Source organism: Xiphophorus hellerii, chromosome 4 (genome assembly GCF_003331165.1).
Source record: "Xiphophorus hellerii strain 12219 chromosome 4, Xiphophorus_hellerii-4.1, whole genome shotgun sequence".
Classification (NCBI taxonomy): Eukaryota; Metazoa; Chordata; class Actinopteri; order Cyprinodontiformes; family Poeciliidae; genus Xiphophorus; species Xiphophorus hellerii.
In genome coordinates, this window is record NC_045675.1 from 29,543,712 (window position 1) to 29,562,673 (window position 18,962).

The following is an 18,962-nucleotide window of genomic DNA, read 5'->3' on the forward strand; positions in this document are numbered from 1 at the left end:
ATTCTTCCATTCTGCCAAGTCGGCCATATTTGGCTCATGTTCGATTTTCAGAAGTTTTGACAGATTTCCCCCCTGACATCTGAATGCTGGTGAGCTAAACCTGTCTGTGTCTGATGTGTTGTCTTTGCTAAGTGGCTGTACGCCACACACTAAAGGACCAGACCTGTTACACCTATGATTTTTTTGTTGTCATGTGGGATTCCAAGCAAGAGGGGTTCCAATGTTAGCACTGGCATTACATTCTGTGAACCAGACACTCAAGGACACCATGTGCGTTCATTTAGTATTCAGTTGGTGTCAAAGAGGCCCTACATAGCAAGACGCGTGTGACACTGGACTGTTGATCCCAATAAACCCCAATCAAAAGGGTATCACTTGAAGCGTAAAAATTGCATTTTTTGAAAAGGCAGTTGACGCATCATGAGCGCTAATTACTACCCTCCATCCCCTTTCAAGTTTTTCTTCACATAAAGAATAAACAATGTTAGAGCCATTGAAGGTTAATCAAGTTGGGTCTTGACAGCACCAGGTTGTTTTCAGAACAAAGTGCCAGAGAGTAATTGGCAAGCCCTTTCATCCCCTCTCCTCATTAAAGACCTTGAGTTCGTCTCTAATTGGGATGACCCAAACATGATCTGTGCACCGGGTCTCTCCAACAGTGAATCAATGAAGCTTGAAACGAGTGCTATCCAGCACACACCACTAGTTAACACAAACACCACCCCCCAACCTCAAATCCTCTGCTAGCAGCAGAATAAAGACATCTCTGTCTCCAATATGTCAGGGACAGTACAGCGTTTTGTTTCTGTAAATTGTGGAGGTGATCCCGACTGTCAGAGTGGAAAAAGCCTTGGTAAGATACAAAAAAAATTCACCCTTTACTTTTTACTGCTGAACTAGTACATACTGACTGAGATTGCATTCTTTATTTGCAGCTTCACCTTTCCTGCAGCTTTTGCTCATCGTCTTGCTCTCTCTTCCCCTTCCCTTTAGGCTCAGGCTCAAACTTCCTTCTTGCAGCGGCTTATTTGCATTGTATCCACGAGAGAAGCAGGCAAAGAGAAGCTTTCAGCTCAGGGCATAAAGATGTGGGTTGATAAAAGTTCCCCCCCCCCCCCCCCACACACACACACACTCACCGAGCCTGGACGAGCTTTGAAGTTCCCATAAATGGAGTTTCTTGTGGAAGTTCCTGGAGGAACTTCTAGATAGTAAACAGGCAAGTCTATGTGGTGGACCAGCTCCCTGAGGGAGGAGGAGGGAGAGCGGGTTTGTTTACTGGTTGGAGTGTTTAACACGTCCCTGTTTATGTTGCTACTCTCTCCACATGCCCACTTGTTAATCGGAGTTTCCTTTGATGTAAGGAAGGAAAATGACAATTTATGCTAAATATGACGGCGTTAGACCTACTTAGAGGAGGCAACAATGAAATTAGCATTTGTTTATGCAAATGATTCTCAATATGAGCCAGGCTAAGAGGGAACACAGCAGCACACGTGTCACCAGTTTGAAGCGGCGAATGTGGTTCCATATAAACCTACCCAATGACAGAGCAGAACGTCTAGTAAAACTGATCTGAAAACGTTCGGCTGCACTGTATTCTGAGAGCTAGAAAGGCTAATCTTACGTCCAATAGAAGACTCTCTTGGTGTCTTCATTTAATACAAGTACTGATTAGTTGGTCCTAGAAGCTAAAGCTAATGGCTAGTACAAGACAAGCCAAAGTGGACTTCTAAGATCTCAAACAGATCCAATCCCTCTCATGAATTCTTAAATTGCATCCCTCATTGTGGCATTATGTTGGAGTGGCTCTCAGATTTGTTCTGATTTTTGAAGGCTTTTCTTCATAATTTTTTGGGTTGAGTTGTTGCATGTTTGGACAATTATTCTCTCTGGTTTTGGACGCATTGCAGCTGGAAGGATTTTTTCGCATTTACTTTTTACTGTACAGCTGTTTCAATGCGTAACCGCAGTGTACACATTGACAAGGTTGTTTTTTTTTTAACAGCTGGGAGCAGCTAACTAGCAGCTCAAAAGTTCAAATAATACCTGAACTACGACCCTTGGTCTAACCCTAACCCAAGGATCATATCCCCGACTCCCAATGTCTATCTGGCCGACTTTCTATCCATACGGAAAATCAAAAGAGGAGAGGCAAAAGCAAATGAGGTGGATTAGCAGTACTTATCAGGAACTGATGGTGTCAGCTGTTGCTGTGGAATGTCGTCTGTGCTGTCTGGAAATTAAGCTGTCATGAGGCAGTCATACAGCAAACACATGTCAGATTCATTGTCAAACTGACTATTACTGTAGATCCTTGCTGCCCACAGCATCACCGTCCACAACGACTCTTTGAAGACACTTGGATGACGCAAGTTACAACATTTGATTTCCCGTTTGGATTACATAAAGTATTTTTGGATTGAACAGAATTGAATCTCAAAAATGACATTGCGGTTTATGGAAACCATCTTGTTACACAGGGTGGATGTGTAAATGAGAGTTGGAGGGCCATCCATCGATCACTGATGATGGGAGACCATCATCAATGGTCATCCTCCTTGAAACCTGTACTGAGAATCAGGGTAAGTCTGTGATACAAAATGATAACTGTAGAAAAAGCAAACATACAGGCGGTATTCCATTCATCTTAATACTGCCTCACTTATTTAGCAGCTACGTACAAGAAACACTGTACATGTTCCGCTTCTCAGTAGATGTTTCACACAGGAAGATAATTGGTGGTTCGGCGCCTCCTACCACTGTTTCCTGTGTAAGTAATGTTGGTTGACTGTAAATAACTACCCAATGCAACCATCACAATGGATTACAGTAGTGTATGTATGCGTATTTGACCTGCTATTTTGTTTCGAATCATATTCCTTCATTGTTTGTATGTCAGTAATGTATTTGACCGGTCACACTGACTGCCATGGCACCTGATGCCCATATCTTAGATTGGGTCCATGGAGCGCAGGACTTTTTTGTTTCTGTCAATACATATTAAAACTCTTCCTAAATAAATAATCATGTTTTTCCCATGTAGAAATTGACAAAGCTTTGATTATTCTATGATTTGTTGTAGCTACATTGTATTGATTGCATTAAATCTGACAGTGTGAAGGATGTGTTTCCATACATGTGTTCACAATGACGTGATTACATGGTTGAGATTACAGGCCATCGGTCATGATGTACTTATGGCCAGAATAAGCATTTGTGGAGACTTTTAGACTGAACCTAAAAGATAATGGTAGCAAGATCAACCATGGGTTAGCATTGGGAGAGTCGCATGAGCATCAAGGGTTCATTTGATTGGTTAATCTGACTCAGCAGAATGGTTTAATCCAGAAGGGAGAGAGAACTGTCACAGTCAGTCATCAGTAAGGTTTCTAATGTGAAACATTAAAATTTCTGTTTGCCAACATCGCATCAGTGCTGCTCAAAGTTTCTGGAGACTCCGTTTTCTTACACCACCAAGGATGACATGTATTTGAGTCTTGATTTTAAAAAATTCTACGGCTGAGGCAAAGACAGAAAACTCCAGGTTCTTTTTTTCAATATGTAATAAAAGATCCCTCTCTGTGAAAAAGTAAATTATTCCTCGTTCAGAGTAATTGTTATAGATTGGTTTATGAACATTTACTAAGTATAACATGGCCTAATATTGCTACTCCTTTAGACTCTTAAACACCAATTTTTCAGATCCTAATGTTAGCTTTAATTCATAAGGATACAAAAAAATATTTACACATCTTCCTGTTTAAATTTTGAGAAAAACTGAAAGACGGAAATGCGTCTGTGAATTTCAGCCAGTTGCTCCACCGTGTTCCTGTGCACCAGTGTTACTCACAATCTTCCAACCCAGTAAAGCCTCCAAGACAGCAGTCTGCTCATTTAATTACTGGCCCGCTGTGATGTCATTTCATTATTGTGTTGCTTTTATGGCAGCAGCAGTGTGCTAAGATTTTCCTGTCTCAACACAGAGACACTGATGTCATGCCTGTAACAGAGATTAAAACTCAAGCTGCCGTTTTAAATGCGGCGAGGCTTTCGTTATTCTTATTTATCCAAAACAAACCAAGAAATCCAGCTTCCAATTGTTGAACTGGAGTTTGGCCCATTGAGCAAACTATTTCAGACATTTCAGATGAACACACATAAAGAAAGGATAAAACCAGTTAGTTTAAATTATTACATGGCTTTTAGTCCAATTGTTCTAGTAAAGAAACAATGATATTTCTAGGTATACAGAAGAGTGACCTTATTTTTTCTAGACGAGGCCTTTGGTTTAAGGAAGCTATTTATATTTAATTGCTATGTTTTGCTTCCAAACAGACATGATTTTACTAAAATCATATGGAAAGAATTCAAACTAGGGTTTGTTTGTCTCCTATTGCATCTTGCAAAAGTATTCACACCCCAAAATCTTTTTCTGCACCACCTGCTTCTTTATGCCTAATGACAAAATGTAAATATATTTTTTTATGGTTTTCTTTCACATCAATGGCTTTCCTCTTGCTATTCTTCTATGAGTTCTGGGTAGTTGTCATGTCAACAAACTTTGAGGTCTTTTTGCTGAACTTTAAATGCGCTTCTGAAGGCGATTGGTGGCATTGGATTTTATTCAGTAGCCGTAAGAATGAAAGGGGGTTGAACATGTAGGGTGTCCCACACTTTTTACATTTTCACTTGCAAAACTTTTTGAAATCCATGTCCCAATTGTGTGGTACTTTGTGTTGGTCTATATAGGAAGCACCGATTGCAGTTTTCTGACCGATCATCGATCTGTAAAAAGTCCGACCTGCTGAATCCGATGTTAGCCGATACTAATATTTTTGTCTGAAAAGTCACTAAATACAGCAGCAAAGTCAATAAGTTGGCAACAGTGGGGTGACTATTGTTAACATTAGTTAGTTAATTCATTATTCAGTCCTCTCTCACAAACAAAAAGGGGATAGTGACTGATTTTCAGACCTTTGCAAATAGATAAGTTGGTTCTAAAAGGCCGGTTTCACGTTTAAGTATCAGCCAATCACTAATCACCCAAAATTAAGAAAATCGGGGCCGATTTATCTGTGAACTCCAGTCTATAGGATAACATTCCATTTAAATACATTGAAGCTTGTGGCTGTAATGTGACAAAGAAATAGGAATACTCTTCCATGCTACTGCATGCTGCCCAAAGTTTCAGTCCGACTGTCCAGTAAGTATTACAACGAAGAAATAAAGACTGAAGGCTTCTAGTCACCCAGCACAGAGAAGGTTCTAAAGTCTTCATGTACATTTCTATTGTAAGATTTGCACCACTCAGTGAAGACGCTCAAAGAGACGTACAACCGTGAAGTATCTCTGGCCCCAACCCAAGCTTTTGATCTGCTAAATGATGTTAAAACTAATTTTTTTTAAACATTTTTTTTTATATTTGTTCTTGATCTCATTGAAATTCGGTGCTTTCAGCAAAGTAAAAAGTTCCTTTTAATGCTGTAAAGTGAATCTTAAGCAGTTCTGAAGCGTCATCATAAGGGACCTTCAAGCTATTCGCCTCTGTCTCAACCGCTCCACCCCCGTACACCCTCACATCTTTTACAGCTTTGCTTTGCTTTCTCCTAGATTACTGAGTCACAAAGTAGAAGGATTCTTAAAGTTCACACACAGGACAGAAAGAGTTTAGAGGTTTTAATATCAGAACAGTGAGTTTTGAGGTTGATTATCCTACCTGAGTGTTGCTGCAAAGCAAGACAACAGACGCAGGGGTTCGGAGCAGCCATGCAGTAGTGTAGAATCTTGTGTTCGCACAATGTGGCAAAGCAGGAATCAGAGGAAAACTCCTAAAAGTCAAAAGCACTCCAAATGGATTGAAAAGCGGGTGCTGCTGCAACAAACCAGTCGTCAGCAGAGTACCAAAGAAGGGTTTCTAGAAGCAGAACCTGAAGTAATGAAGGTTTGAATCATGAAGACCAGCGCAAAATCCCAAAGCGGCCAGTGACCACACTCTGGTCTGGACCTAAGCCTTTTAAATCAACAGAAAGTTTACTGAGCCAAGTCATCTAGTCCTAGACCGGGCACTGCTGTTTCAACTGGCAGAGCAAACGACGACCTATTTACGGCAATCAACAAAGGCGGGTTTATGCGACTGCCTCAAAGTGGACGGCAAGGCTAATATTTGGACATTGTCTTGTTTGATTTCTGTATTTGTTTAGTGTCATTTCTAAGCCGCTCTGTTGCATTTTTAGCATCACAGGTCTGGGTGTGAGGCCCAGCGGTCAGACGCAGTCAGCAGTCTGCCAAGTGTGGAAGGAGCATCTCAACTGGAACAGGAAGAGTCTTCATTTCCAACAGACCAGAACATTTCCATTAAACACAAGGAAGAGGAAGGAAGTTCACAGCAGGGCACGATGCAAAGAACAAGAGATTAGTCCCAGCTCTAAAGTATAAAGCAATGTAATTGATATTCTTGACATAGTACCCTTGTCCGCTGGATGTTGCAAGTGTGATGTCAGCATTGTTTTTCTGTGATGTTTGAAGTTTTCATGCTCCTTCATGCATTCTCTGGTGGGCTTCTGTAATCACCGAAATCCGTTTTAAGGCACAGCTGACTTTTAGCGTAGCTGTAAATGCAGCATGCAAATCCAAAACACAGCAACTCCAGTAAATGGAGAGTAAAGCATCCACAGTCTTTGGATGTACACACCGTTTGTGCGTTTAAAGTGTGATCTGGAGAAGAAGGCTGTTGCTAAGCCTGTCAATTTTTCCCCATCGCTGATGTTTTCATTAGCCACCGATTTACTCACAGCACCATGTCGTGTCGGCACCCACGTTAGCAAGACTAATGTTTGGGTAAGGCGAGAGGGATACTGGTTCCGTTCCAACCCAACTAAGTGGTTTAACAAAGCCTGCCAGCTTGGAAATTTTCTTCATCACCTCTTTGTTGCGTTTCCATTTTGCTTTATTTTCTGCACTGCACTGTGGTATTTTTTGTTGCCTAATCAAAAATCTTGCAGCAATGGTTGGCGCATTTCAGTCATCTTGGGATCAGGAGTAGACAGTGAATTAAGGAAAACGTTAATTCAATCAAGCAATCATGAGCGACGTTGGCCAAAAGCAATCATACTTTGCAATGACACCATCAAAATCCTCTTAGAAAGTGATAAGACTGAAGCCTCCTCAGACTATTTATTCACACACACAAAAAACAGGACTCGAGTCTAGAACATGAAGTATTATTCTGCTAGGTGTTTCAACTTCGTAAGCTGTATTTTATTTTTCAAATATTTTATATAAGCTTTACGAATTATTCTGCAAATAAGGAAAAATGTAAGACACTGTAGACCATGAACAAAGATAAATAAAAAAACCCTTCCTGAGCTTATGATTGTGTGCATTAGTTTCAAGGGGGAAATAAGAGTTTGTCTGGTGAATTATTGGCGAGACATTTTGAAATCTCACTGCAAATGACCCCAAACTGGATAGTCCCAAAAGGTTACTATTGTTCCACCATGAAAGTTTTGAAAATATCTCGAAGATATGTAGGAAGTTTAACATCCATGAGCCAAGGAGCAAAGAGGGGGACAGACCACCTAGAAATGCATTTGAATCGTGGTAGAGAAAAAGATAACAGTTTAAAGTGAAACACTCGCATTAAAGTTTTTTTTTTTACCTTGGCCAGAGGCAGCTGGACTGGAGTGAAGATGGAAAGAGGACTGTGGAGAAACTGCACAGAAACTTCCCCAGAACAACGCGGTTCTGAAAGAGAGGAGAGGCAGAAAGAGATTAGGTCCATGTCTTTCTAACTTGTGATTGCCAAGTAATGAAACTATAAGCTTTTGCCTCCCAAACGTGTTTAAATCCAGAAAGGAACAGACTTAATTCTTAATTGGAGTGAAGGAGAAATCTCATAAGCAGCTCTCAACTAGGAACTTGAGAGAGAGAGAGAGAGAGAGAGAGAGAGAGAGAGAGAGAGAGAACCAACTGTGATAATGTACAAAGACTGATCTGAACTTCAGCACCGGTCCGGACATTCAGATCAGGAAGAAACCTTTGAACCACTACTGCTGGGAGTGATGGAGAATAGTTCAGCCGTCAACACCAGCAATCAGCCCGAATGAGCTTGAATTTGCAGCAGGAGACCATATAGTTGACTAGAAAAACTGTTTTTGAAGAGTCAATTTAGTCCCTCAATGAAAATACTTAAGACAAGCAGACACCTACAGTGGAGCCTCTGTTTTCTCTGACTTTGGTTAAAAATAGTAAAGCCTTTCCTTCCAAAGTGTTGCCATTTACTGTTAACCACATGGCCCCAAATAGCCTATGATGAGAGAAAAAACTAGAAAACTTCTAGTTTTATGACAATATTGTTGCCATAGAATATCACCTCATTTTAACTCTAGATGATAAAATGGACTATGGCGGTAAAGTAGAATATTGGACAGCAAGTTACAGAAATGGTATTTCTATTCAATAAAATAGCAAGGAGGTGAATAAAATGCCTTCAATAGAAAAAAATAGTTCCCATATTCAGGAACAGGTTCAATACATATGGAACAGCTTGATTTTAAAAGTTGGTCTTTCCATCTACAGGAAACCTGTCAGCAGTTCCATCATGTCTGAAAAGACGACTGTCACATCAGTTGCCTGTCTGCCATCTTAGACAGTAACCAGCAGGAGAGTCAGGATGTTTTCATACCTGATAGTTCACTAGACTCTGTTGGACTGGGGACCAAAATGGCAACATTTGTTTTATGTTCAGCTGAAACAGTTCTTTTTCTCACTGCACTGTGTCAAACGAAACAGAACCTTTAAAAACCTGTCCACACCCTTCATTTGTTGCGGCATTCAGCAAGAACCACTGAAGGCAACGACACAAAAACCTCAGAAGACGGCACAGAGCATGACTTCCTTCTTCACAAAACATAAAGGAAAATGGAGTGGTGTGAGATTTTAGCCGTTGTAGCATTTCTCTTTTGTCTTTGGTAAAAGACCACGAGCCATTTTTCTCGCCAGCGTTAGACTCATGTGTTTGTTTTGGTTATATTTACCCAGAATGCCCTGCACCATAGTCTACTTCTTGCTTTTGGAGCGATCTCCATTCCGCTTGGCATTTTACGAATTTAAACTGCGGCAGAGTTCAGTTTAGCCGAACCGAGACTGAAGTTTGTAGGCGAACCAGTGTTCACGTTTTTTGGTCCACATCAGAGTTTGATTACGCTTTCACACCTCCACAAACGAGCCGGACTTTCTAGGTAAACGAACTGGAGTTTGATTAAAGCGGACTAAACAGACCTGGTGTGAATTAACCATTAGTCTATTTAACAGGACCATATCTAAAACAAAACATTAAATTGACATATATCTTGTTGAATCAAACGAATGGAGTGTTGGCAGAACAGACAGCAGCTGAAGTTGGACATCAATTGGGTTTAACCAACAATTTTAGATGTGGGCAAAAAAACAGATTTATTTATTAATTTACATGTTCTAAATGTGAATCTGAAATGGTGAAAGAAATAGTTGGTGTGAGCAACAACTAACACCAAAACTTACTATGGTCTCTTGCAAAAGTACTCAACTTGGTAGAGTGGTAAGTAGAAACCTATTGCTGAAAGAAAACCACAAGTACCTCAGTAGACCTGTTAGTAAAGGAACACAGAAAACAACACAGGATGCTTTAGTCAGAGGCAGTTACAGTGACTCGGTTATATTTAATTGAGTAACTTTTTTGAGGGGAAAAATACTTTTGAGATTAGTTTTACTATACCATAATAGTTACTTTGACTTGAGTATTATTATTATGAAGCATTGCTAATGTTACTAGAGTACATTTTCCAGATAATCTACCCACCGTGTGTAACTTCACTGAATGAAGAACAGTTATCCAAAAAGGCACGAGTCACCAATTCACACCTACATCTTCTGTTTATGCGAGACTTCCTGTTAAAGTAATTTCCCATATATACATTTAAAAATCTGAAGACTGAGAGCTGTTTATACATGTTCTCGTTCAGCAGACAGAACTTGAGTTTTTTGTTGGTTGTCACGTAAATTCCCAGAGAAACACATTTGCAATGCAACAAAATGTGGTAATGTTCAAGCGGTATCAGTACATTTTACCACCTACAATGACAACACAGCCTCAGCGGTTTAAAACTTTGAAAGACTCGAACCTTGGTGACCAAGTTCAAGGTGTGACCGCTTCGCACTCTTCTGCAAAGAGCCTGTCTGCCTGCGTCGGATTTCCATCGAATGAATCCAACAGGACTGGATCCTTTACGAAAAGCAGAGACACAATGCCAAACGGACCGAGCTGGAAACTTTCCACCCGCCGTTGCATCAGGAAATGTTGTGCATCGGTGCTACATAGCAGTCCGGCCTGAGCCCGAACACTGTCAGAAAACAAGCCTCCGCTAACATCTGCACCCCGACACGACTCGTGGCAGAGATGTATTCGGTTGCCGTGACATTAGTGGCTGAAGACGGAAGCGCTCTTTCATCCCGCATGCTCCTTATTGTCTCAGCGGACCGTCACCGTGACCTGATTACCTGTCCCCTGAAGCCTGTAATCACTAAAGCCAGCAGACAGGCGACGGCGGTCGGCTGACGGGGTGGATAATTGAAGCTGATGGAACATGCTGCCAGCCCAGCCGATGAAATATGAAAACTAAAAGCAGTGAAGAAGAAGAAGAAGAAGAAGAAGAAGAAGAAGAAGAAGACAGACAAGAACAAGGAGAAGTGATAAAGATGGAAGCCTTCATTCGCAGTTACACATTTTTTGAAAATGTGCTCCCACTAGCGATGGATGATATGGACTTAGGATTTTATTGCGATATTTTTGCGGTACTATTATGATAACATTGAAAATTATGATTAAAAAACACATTTATTTCCTTTTTTTTTACCATAGGTACCTGTATGGCTGTGACTATGGCGCTGCATTTGTAGTGCCGCAAACACAAATATTGTTCTTGAAAAACTTTTCCAATTACAACAGGCATCTTTAAGACACCACTCTCTTAAAAAAGCTGCACACATTAACTGCACTTCATCATATTTTTGAATTTACTGATATTTACTGATGCTCTTGTGGAACAAAAAGTGGAGAAAATAGTAAAAAATAACACTTCCGACCACACTGTCAGTTTTGTTTTTTTCTTTTATTTACCCTCAAAAATGTTAATTTATGACAATAATTCAAAATTCTCATAAGGAGAAATTTTTCACAATAAATTTGACTTGAGTACAATAAATGCTAACCATTCCTACAGTTTGCAGAGTTTTTTTGGATAGACCGGAAGATGCATGATGTTTTAGAATGGGGTTTTTTCTTTTACTTGGATGTTTATGTCTCATCAAAAATTATGTAATATAATTCTTTGGGTTCTATATGGAAGCCCTGCGACAGACTGGCGACCTGTCCAGGGTGACCCCGCCTTTCGCCCGGAACCTTAGCTGGAGATAGACAACGGCACCCCACCTGACCTCACTAGGGACAAGGGTGATAGAAAATGGATGGATGGATGGATGGATGGACGGACGGATGGATGGATGGGTTCTGTATGGAGCACTGAACTCTTTATTATGTTTACTTGGTTTATTTTATGTAAAAAAAAAACAAAAAAACATCCCAAACATTTTTTTTCCAACTTGCATCATTATGCGTACCATAGAGCTGTGGTCCCCAAACCCCCGGCCGCGGACCGGTACCGGCCCGTAGACCAATTGGTACCGGGTCGCGGAAGAAGTAAATAAATACTTTTTTTCCTTGGTGCGCAACCCCCCTCCCCCGGGTCCGCAGCGCAGTCTTGCCCCCCCCAGTCCGTAGCAAATGTGCAAGCAAAGTGTTGTTGCGCGACCCCCCACCCTAGTCCGCAGCGAAGTCACACAGCACCCCCCCACCCGGTCTTGTCTCCCCATTCCTGATTTGTGTGAATAAAATAAATTGGTGAGCACCATATCTGAGGACCTGGACTGTTTTTCTGTTTGAAAAAAAATAACCTGACTATGTCGACCGGATGTGTGGTCGCTTAATAGTGACAGAAAAAGAAAAGAGTGAACATCGTTTTTATAAATATCATCTGTTCAGGAAATCTGGGTGAACTCTGCAAAACGTAAACATACATAAAATAGATGGATTTCCACAAAATCTGCTGAAAACCCCTTTCCCCACTGGATTGTGAAACAGCTGGAATCTTAGATTTCAGGAATAAGGTCAATACTATGACCTGAAAAGGCACCACTGATTTCAATTCAGCCCATGTTCTGCGATCCAAATGTAACTGCTGACGGCTAACGTTACACTGCTAACGTCCTTTCAGGACTGCTTTGTGGTTACCGTTACTTGTTGCATATTTCTTTATTTGATGTCCTGGAAGGGAATTTAAATATCAGCTATAAACCTGAAACAGGCTGAAAAGAAACAATTGTAAAAATGATATGTACCCTTTAAAGAAAACCATTGAAATAATCCTTTAGATTATCACTAAAAGAAACCTCCGATGCTAGCTTCAGTACTGCTACCCTGGCAAAATGTATGGCAATATTTTTTCCACAGAGCTTAACAAATTGTTTGTAATTTGTCTTTGTATCTCTACCTGGCATAAAAACTCAGCCACACCTGTGATTTAAAAGTGACGGTAGCTTCTTCAGTGTTCATGTGACTAAGTAGAAGACTTTATAGTCAACGCCCTCAAAATGTTAGCTTTCCAACTCAGGAAATGTTAGCTTGTTACTTCAGGATAAGAGTCAAAGTCAAGCGAAGTAATTCGGACAGGAACAAGATAATACTTTCCTAGATAAATATTGTGGCGTTTTATGCCACAAAATTCCGCTTCACCTCTAGAACCAAAGCTCAAAAATATTGTGTTTTAATTTCATACTTTGTCGGAAACTTCTAAAAAAAAATAAAATAAAATCAGAGCAAGGTAATTCAGATTCAGATTCATTTTATTCGTATCCCAATTTGGGCAATTAATATTGCAGCAAATGCAGAAGGCTAAAAGACAAAGTATCAAAGATTAAAAAAAGAAAGAAAATACCATAAGCACATAAAATACAGATCAACGCATAGAGGGAAGAATACAGCAGTGTATTTCATTATTGGCCAAATAATCTTTGCTGGCCCTTTTTTTGTAGGTTTTCTGAATGGCAGGTAAATTTTAACTTATTATCCAAAATAGTCCCAAGATATTTATAGTTTTCTACTGTCTCCACTATCTGACCTTTGATTACTGTTTGATTTGTGTTATGGGGTTTCTGTCTCAAATCAATGCACATGTCCCTTGTTTTCTGTACATTTATTAAGAGAAAAGCTTTATCGCACCAGTCAACACATTCATCGAGCACAGGGCCATGGGCATGTTCATCATCATGTAGAAGGCTAACTATCACTGAATCAGCTGCAATTTCATCAATTGTTTTCGTGGAGTTGATTGAATTTACTACAATCGGTTGTTACAAATATTCATTCTTCTCAGAAAATGGCAAAACATAGCTCTCATACCCACATCAAGCTGCTAGAGCTCAGAATCATTTTTTTTTTTTTTTGCAATGCTCTCAAAGGCTTGTCACAATTCAGAAGATTACGGGGGGGGGGGAGCAAGCGCTAACATAAAACATGGAGCCGTGCTAGCGTGTAATGATTTTTTTTTATGGATGTTGTGGAAAGGGGATGAAATTAAGAGCGTGGTGGGGAATGGGAGATCATCTGAAAATACCAACTACGTACTGTTAGCTGGCAGGACATTCAGATCAACTTAAGTTACACAAATCTCTCAAACGTGTATTGTAACTATACTTTTGAAAAAAAAAGCCCTTAGTAAGCATTATGCCTCGTTCTAATTGGTCGTAAAATATATTGCAGATGGGGGATTCATGGGTTCCATTCTGTGCAGAAAATCCATCACAAAGGGCTAAATTAAAGCCCTTAAACGGCAGCGGCGTATACTGCTGAACTACGATAATTGACTCATTTTCCCTTTGATGGTGAAGTTTTCCCTCTGTTTTTATTAGTCTGTCAGCTCCAACCACAGATCGGCAAACAGGGCTAAGCAGTTTTCACACGTGAAGGGCGCAGATGTTTTTGGGGAACATCTGGACAGTTTAGCCTAAACTCTTTCCACTGCTGCTTCAAGAACATGAGCTTTTACAGAGAGAGGAACTCTGTGATGGAGAGCCGACGCAACACTGTGAATGATGCAACAACGGACCGGAGCGTATGGAGAGGAGAACAACCGGCGCTCTGAGTAAAACACTGCTGTGTGCAATGAGAAGCACCCGCTCTGGTTTTATCAAGACTAAAACCAAATGAACATTTTCTTTGTGCAAAAAAAAAAAAAAAAGTACATTGATTTGGCGTAAGCCTGTCACAATAAACAATTAATCAGTTAATGGCACGATAAATTAAAATGAGCTCAATAATTTCCACTCTGACGATTAATTTTTTTTTTTAAGGTAAATTTTGTTTGCACAAACGTAATTTTTTTTTGGTTGCAAGTAGATTTTTGTGTCCGTATTATCTATTGGTTTTGGTTGTTGAGTTTTATTCTGGAGATTTTAAATATCGTCCAGTTCCAATGTTAAGAGTTCTTTACTGAATTAAAGTTTATATGAGAGGGCAAACTTGTATTATTATGCCATCATTAATACATAACTTGAAAATGGTCTCAAAACAACAACATTATCATTTATCACAATACTTATTGGGACAGTTTATCATGCAGCAAAAGTTATTATTGTGTAAGGCTTATGATTTACAGAAGGTGTGTGGTCAGAAGGACTTTCTTGATTTTGTTCTGCTAAATGAATATACTGTCATATGCTACGCTATGTGTAGTTGGATGGTTATGAGTGGGTTTTAGCGATATGAAAAAAATATATATATTTGGTTTTAGAATAATCATGAGCAGTACTTTACTACAACTTCCCAATGTGAAAAAAAACATACGACAGAGGGCTAAGCTGAAGGAACATCTCTGAGCAGATTTTAATAACATTTTATTTTAATTCCAATCAGGAACAAACAGATACAGATTGTTTTATACCACAACATATGCAAATTGTTTACGTGCGGAACTTAGTGCTCAATAAAACTTTTAAAAGCGCAAATTTAAAACGTGACACCAGAAGAAAACAGAGAGGATTTAAAGCCATCGCTAAACTCTGCTGCTTGGGAACGTCAGGATTTCTCAAGCGGCTCCGGTGGAGAAAGAAAGGTGAACCGAACCAAAGCGTTATGTCAGCGCTCACATTTTTCACCAGCAGCGAGGCATGTAGCTCACTCTGAACTTAGCTCAATTACTACCCTGGAACAACAAGCTGAATGTAAACATCGGTGGAAAAAATATCTGATAAAGTCCAAATCCAACTGCCTGCAGCAGTCGACCAGCCCAAAGCGCTGCACAGCACATGAGATGCAACTGATACTATTGTCTCAACAGCTGAGCTTTTAACGGCGCATTCACGTACATCTCATTAAAACAACTCCAGAGTGTCGGCACATCTTCTCCTTCACATATTAAAAACAGAATCACCCCCAAAACAGAACTGGTAGGACAAACCTTAACAATAAAAAAAACAAACAAAAGAAACGTAACCTTGTATAGCCTTGGAAAAGGAAAAGAAGATTGACTCTTGACGACATTATTTGCAGTCTTGCTTTATTGTAAAAATGCATTTACAAAAAGAAAAGCAGAAAAAAATAGGCCTGTGTAAGACCAAAGAGCATGAACGTGTCGCAGAGACGACAACACGATCTCTCTAATCTGGCAACTAATCATCCTGTTCCAATTCCTCAAGGTGAAACATTGTCACATCACCCAGCCATATATATCAGGAGTACACATGGTTACATAATGAAAGCAAAAATATAAATATTATTACGAATTTCAGTAAATAAGCGTTAAGGATGGTTTTCAATTGGTGTGACACATTTTTGCTTCCACTGCCTGGAAATTTTAACCCTAAAAGTGACACGTAGTTGCCCTTTACCTTGTAGAGCAGAATATGCTAGTATGAAACTAGCATATTTGAATAGTATCCTAGTAATAGTATACTACTAGCAGGTGGCATATTAGTGTGCTACTACTGTGCTAGTTTTATGCCAGCATACTAGTATAAAAACTACTATAAAACACCTGATTCAATATATTACAATTGGGGAAAAAATATCTCCTCATTGGATTTCCATGCTTGATCTTATCCAGAAGGCAGAAAAGCAATTCCTTATTGGATTTCCATTCATTGTATGATTTTTTTTTTCTTTACAATTTACTTAATTTCTATTATTACATTGCTTTTTTGATATTATATACTAAATTAGGCAGTTAGGCTGCATTTTATCTTAACTCTCAAGTCGCAATGTATGGAAATTCAAATCTATTATTAGATTTGATTGGTCCGATGCACCAATCATGCATGCATGTGGATGGATGGATGGATGGATGGATGGATGGATGGATGGATGGATGGATGGATGGATAGATGGATGGATAGATGGATGGACAGATGGATGGATGGATGGATGGATGGATGGATGGATGGACGGATGGATGGATGGAATATTTCTTCTTTTTTTTCTCTCAGTAACAAGTTGAACAACTATTCCCCGGTGCTCTAACCCGTTTCGTCGGGTCGTCATGGTGATTCCCTTGGTGTGAAACAGTGTTTGACTGGCTACTTTAGCGCGAGACGTACAGTGTCAGTAATAAGTTAGTGTTTGATCGTGTTGACGCGTCGGCTGATCACAGCATGTACAGAAACACGCGACAGCACCAGCCAATACGCTGCGATACACACATTAAAGCGTGTTAAGGCGAGTTTCCAACGCCAGCTGAGTGCTGGAAACACACAGTGACATATTTGAACCGAGACTTGTGGATGAAGTGTAGCGGTCCCCTCCCCTACACTCCCTACAGCACAGAACTAGCAGCCCTGTAAACGGACTTTCACTTATTCAAAAATAGAAGAAAGAAAAAAGAACAAAAATGGCGTTTTGCTCCACTTACCGATTTGCCCACCCCTCAAAAGCAGCTTGTACAAATGCCGTCTTTATCTCTACGCGTCCCCGGCAGAAAGACAAACACACTGACGATGTCCGCCCGCTTATATTTAGGAAACTGACAAACTCCGAGCAGCTACGCGCTTAGCTCCGCCCACCCGCAGCCAGCGTGCGGCTGCGTCAGCACACTGACGTCCAACACGAGTTTACCCTCGGTGTGAGAGCGGGTCTGAAAATTACACGTGCGAAAATTAGACAAAAGGGACAAAATAAAGACTGAACTATGTTTTTAAAAAAAATATATATATGAAAATATCTGAAGACGCCTTTCTTCATCCATCCATCCACCTCCACGTCTGTGCACTTACAAACGTCTTGACACTCAAGTTCACACTTTGTTACGCTGCTTCGGCCAAAAACTTAGAAGCATTGTATTGTTATTTTTAGGTGTGGGCGATAATTACTTCAGTATTTTTCGGTATTCAGTACAAAAACTACTTTTAGTAAACGTAACCGTTACATAAAAGTGTGATTTTGAATTACTAAACAGCAGCACGTAATAAGTTGCCTGCATTTAATCCTATTTTTTCCGAGTGAGAATAATTGATGCCGTTTCATTATTAATTGGAATGTATCAACAGACTAAACCAAAGTTCTTATACTAAAAACTGTCCTAAGAATGAGTTATGCTATGTGCCAGAGCAACACAAATGATTTAAAGATTGTGAAGTTGAAGGGAAAGGATAGCATTTTGTTTGTTCACAATAATTTATAGCTGCAGTTATGTCTCTTATTATCTTCACACACATCTATAGGCTAATATTATTCAATACTACTACAAGGTTTGGGTAACGGATTTCAAGTTTTATCACAATATTTTCGTGGTGCTATTATGATAACGCTAATATTGACACAATATACAAGTTATTTATTACTTATTTTTTAGGAAACTCATAGTTCCACAAACACAAATCCTGTTCTTGAAAAACGAATCATTTGTAATACACTTCTTTAGGACACCAGTCACTTAAAGGAGTGTGATTTGTATCACTGTAATGCACACAGAGATTGCTTTTAGTTTTATTCTCAAATGTATTGATATTTATTGATACACCCTTATTGAACAAAAAGTGGAGAAAAGTAGTAAAACTAACAATCCTGACGGTACGGAGAGTTCTATGGTCTTTTAAACATAATTGGGCTTTTAACACAATAAAGAGTGAGGATGATCTGTCAGGCACACCATGGAGGATGAGTCATTGTCGAGCCTTAATATTCCTAACTGAATTTATATCTGGACTTTGACAGGGTCATTTATAAACATGAACATGCTTGAATCTTGATGATGTCACCTCTGCGTCTTCGGTCATCCTGCTGAAAGTTGATCCTCCACAACAGTCTGAAAGCTTTTTCGAGCTTCTCTTCGGCCACGTCTTGGTAGGTTTACAAAGCTCATCTTGATTCGAAACTCCTCCACAATTTCTTCTACCTGCTCAGTTCCTCGGTCTTCTTTTGCGGTTTGTTCGCTAATGTTCTCTAAGAAACCCGTGAGGCCTTCGCCGGACAACTCGGACAACTTAGTTCCTCATCCAGCGCCACAGTTCCTCTCTTGGTACCCACAGCATACACTGTCTGGGTCTACAAAACACTGATTCTGAGTGTTTCCATTAATACTCACCGAACAAGCAGAACATTTGCTGCTCCGTTTCTCTGCGTGAAACTAAACCGTTGCCGTCACAACTCTTCTTCTTCACTGAGTTCCGGACTAAAGACCCAGCTGTTCAGAGTTGCTTTTGAAACATTTTGATGTGTAACAATGGCACTTGACAAAAATGCAATGTTTACTGGTTTTCTCATTTGTTGAGTGCGTTCTATGACTTTGCATTTTTCTGTTTTTATGACGTAAAGCGCTTTGAACCGCCTTGTCGCTGAAATGTGCCGTACAAATAGACTTCATTGATTGATAGGTCTG

At 39.9% G+C, this 18,962-nt stretch overlaps 1 protein-coding gene across 1 annotated transcript in view; it reads right to left on the reverse strand.

The window, feature by feature from the left end:
* The window catches only part of LOC116719118 (myocyte-specific enhancer factor 2A-like), a 50,279-nt gene extending 33,149 nt beyond the window's left edge, over nucleotides 1–17,130 (reverse strand). The window contains 2 exon segments of the mRNA XM_032561510.1: nucleotides 7,661–7,746; nucleotides 16,998–17,130. The gene's annotated coding sequence lies outside the window, so the exon portion shown is untranslated.
* Nucleotides 17,131–18,962: the final 1,832 nt, after the last annotated feature.